Source organism: Asterias rubens, chromosome 8, assembly GCF_902459465.1.
Source record: "Asterias rubens chromosome 8, eAstRub1.3, whole genome shotgun sequence".
Taxonomy (NCBI): domain Eukaryota; kingdom Metazoa; phylum Echinodermata; class Asteroidea; order Forcipulatida; family Asteriidae; genus Asterias; species Asterias rubens.
This window is the reverse complement of record NC_047069.1, coordinates 17366582-17370042: the sequence shown is the minus strand read 5'-3', so window position 1 is coordinate 17370042 and position 3461 is coordinate 17366582. Positions and strand designations below refer to the sequence as shown.

Genomic DNA, 3461 nt, shown 5'->3' with positions numbered 1-3461 from the left:
TCCAGCGCGACACGTCCAGTAATGCCGCGCTGTATCGGCCACAACGAGGGCTTCGAAACCCGTGCCAAGATCTCCTTATTTGCATAACAAGAAGTCTTTCAGAAGATGACATTCCACAGTCACCACCTGTTCTCCGTTTCTTTCTTATTTCTTGTTGATGTGTAGGCCTACCCATTGGAGTTATATAATTCGAACCACCCACGCGTAAGCGGACGACTATGGTTCGAATCCCTGTTAGTATGTCTTACAAATTTTCCCTTACCAAAATATTGGCTAAGTGAACTATAGGGCGTGACCTGTGTTTACGATGGGGCAGCGCCATGATTGTTTTCAGCAGAAAAATACTCCTTTCGAGCACTCTCAGTGGTTCTTTTGTAATTCACTTATTGTTTGTACCATTTATTGTTGTTTTCGTCGCGATCAACTGGAGAGGAGAGCCTCTCGACAGGAACTGCGTTTCTTTTAGGCAATCCTTCGAACTCAAGCTTTTTTTTTTTCTTTTTTTTTTACCAAATTAGTATGTATTTGTTGTACTTTTTATCTATCCGAGACATGAAATTGGTATAAAATATAAAATACCATTTTTAGAGGCCAGGTTCATTTAAGTAGGTTTACAGCAGCTAATTATGTATGTGTGTTTGTGGGTGAATATAAAAATATAAATACAACCGATTACGTGCAACAACAGTAATCATGAAATAAACATATTGACCCCTTGCACACACGTCACGCTTATTTCTCTCTTCTTTTTTCTCTCCTCGTATTTTTCCTTTTTTCCCCTTCTTTTTTGTCCTGGATCCGCGCCTGGTGAAGATGAGACCACTCCAGCTTAACAAGGTGGGCTACTACCACTTATAGAGACGAGCGTCGTTAATTGTTTCTCGGCCCACGAATCTTTTCTAGACAGATTTGAGAGCCCAAGAAACGAGATAGGCCCTACAGTGTAAAAAGTTTGCCCAGTTGTGACCTGGGATTGTGACCAGTTGAAATTTGGTCATAAAAAAATTGTTATTTTTGCTCAAAGGTGTTAGGGACAATTTGCCAGATTGATGCTCGGACTTTGAATTATGTGTTTTTATTTGGTTTGATGATGACGGGCCCCGGGACTCCGTATTAAAATGAGCAGAGGATTAAAGTTCATGAGTCAACGAATCAACCCCCCCCCCCCACCCCCCTGTAAAAAGTTGTGAGACTTCTGTATTTTTAAATAATTAGCAAAGGAGTTTAGTGGTGTGCACCCATAAACTTGCAATGTCGAATGAATAACGCAGCTCATCCAGCGTCCAAGCAGCGGCGGCTGTCGAACATTATTTAGGTGTAGCGCCACCAAGTGGCAACAATCGTCTAATGTTTACGATCAGAGACTAGCGGCAGCGGTGTCAAATTTCTGCACGACGACAGTGTAACAAAAGTCATCAAAAAATCGCCTTTTCCTAGTCGAACACGGTGAGTATAGTCACGTCACTGACATCATGGTGTTGTAATCAAGCTTGATCAGGATGATTTATTGAGTAGTCTTGTTGTTAACAACCTAACTAAGGCCGTGTCCGAAACGGCGACTTCGGCTACCTACAGCTACGGCTAGATCGCGCGCGTCTGCCTATTCTTCAACACTGGTAGACGCGCTGATCTAGACGTAGCTGTAGCCGAAGTCGTCGTTTCAGCCTTACTACTACTTATTTGCTGACACTGACAGAAGATGTGTGACTGTGCGTGCTTTCTACGAATCTATGTATAATGTTAATGTTATGCTCGACTGTAAATACCTTTGACGGTTTCAAGCCTCTGGTTGGTCAACACCCGGTCACGTGGTCGAGTGTTAACGGTCGGTATAAAGACCGGCTTTGGAAAATAGCAAATAAGTGGCCCCTAAATTAGCATACATTGTGTAAACTTTGTGCGTTGCACTGTATCGCATGCTTATTTATATCCATGTAATAGTTTCATTGCAACTTTGCGCTTTTTCGCGTACTCGTGCTGAAAATGTATCAATTTTGAGTGCGCGTGTGTATCAGGTCCGCGCGTATAAACTCATTGCCGTATGGACGCTGAGCTCATGCGCGCGTTTAAATGCACAAAGAACAGCTATCGTCCAATCATTTGCCTCCTTTGACCCCAGTGAAGGCGCTGAAAAGACCATTTAAAAGAGTCACTGGTCTCAAAGATCGGTAATGTGATTAAGGCACGAAAGAGATGGGAACCATCAGAAGCTCAAATATGGGCCCTGAACATGTCTGGAAGTATCGCCGTGAGAAAAGTAACAAAATTTTGACAATTGTAGCCGTTTAATTCGCTAAAAAAGGTATTTATTAATGGGAATAACAGTATTCGGACCCGGTCTTCACTGCGTGGTAATGACCTTGGTTGGAGGCTGGCGCTGTTAACCGATCCACAAGCACACAAAAATGAACTAAATACATCTACAACAGCAGGATCCATTCATGCTGAATTCAAGTCACCAATGTACGTATGGGTAGGCACGCTGAACTGTTGTCCCTCTTTTGTTTGTATTTTTTTTGGCAACAGCTCAAAATGAGGGAGGGGACATTTAACCGGTATTGTTTTTACTTGGCCTTACAGGCCCATGTTTTGCATGTCTTTACCCAACCAAACACCCCAGGCATTTATCAGGGACCAAGAAACAAAAGCTCAGCAGAATTTGTTGTGGCTAAGCACTATACAATATAATAAATACCTTGGACGGTTTCAAGTCTCTGATTGGTCAAAACCCGGTCACGTGTGGGAGTGTTAATGGTGGTATAAAGACCGGCTTTGGAAAATAGCGAATAAGTGGCCACTAAATCAGCATACATTGTGTAAACCTTGCGCGTTGCATTGTATCGCACGCTTATTTATATCCCTGTAAGTTTCATTGCAACTTCGCGCACTTACGCGTACGCGCGCTGAGCTCATGCGAGCGTTTTAATGCACAAGGAACAGCTATCGTCCAATCATTTGCCTCCTTTGACCCCAGTGAAGGCGCTGAACAGATCATTATTTAAAAGAATCACTGGTCTCAAAGATCAGTAATGTGATTAATGCACGAAAGAGATGGGAACCATCAAAAGCTCAAATATGGCCCCTGAACATGTCTGGAAGTACCGCCGAGAGAAAAAGTCACAAAATTTGGACAATTTTAGCTGTTTAATTTGCTAAAAAAGGTATTTATTAATTGGAATACCAGAGTTCGTACCCGGTCTTCACTGCGTGGTAATGACCTTGGTTGGTGGCTGGCGCTGTTAGCGGACCTCGCCTCCGGCTCGGTCCGTTAACAGCGCCAGCCACCAAACCACACATTACCACACAGTGAAGACCGGGTACTCGCACTGTTATTCCCTAAATAATACTGAAAAATAAAATACAAAAAACAAAAAAGTTTGTATAATTGGAAGTTTTAATGGGCCATGATGTGTTTTAATTGTACTGTTTTAGAACTAGGCATACAACTCTTCCACTGAATT

General features: G+C 42.6%; 1 protein-coding gene across 2 annotated transcripts in view; it reads left to right on the top strand.

Annotated features, from left to right (window-relative positions):
• Nucleotides 1-1354: 1354 nt before the first annotated feature.
• LOC117293943 (neuronal membrane glycoprotein M6-a-like) overlaps nt 1355-3461 on the top strand; it is a 23611-nt gene continuing 21504 nt past the window's right edge. For both annotated transcript variants that reach the window (XM_033776441.1, XM_033776442.1), the window contains exon 1: nt 1355-1446. The gene's annotated coding sequence lies outside the window, so the exon portion shown is untranslated. The remainder of the gene's footprint in view (nt 1447-3461) is intronic.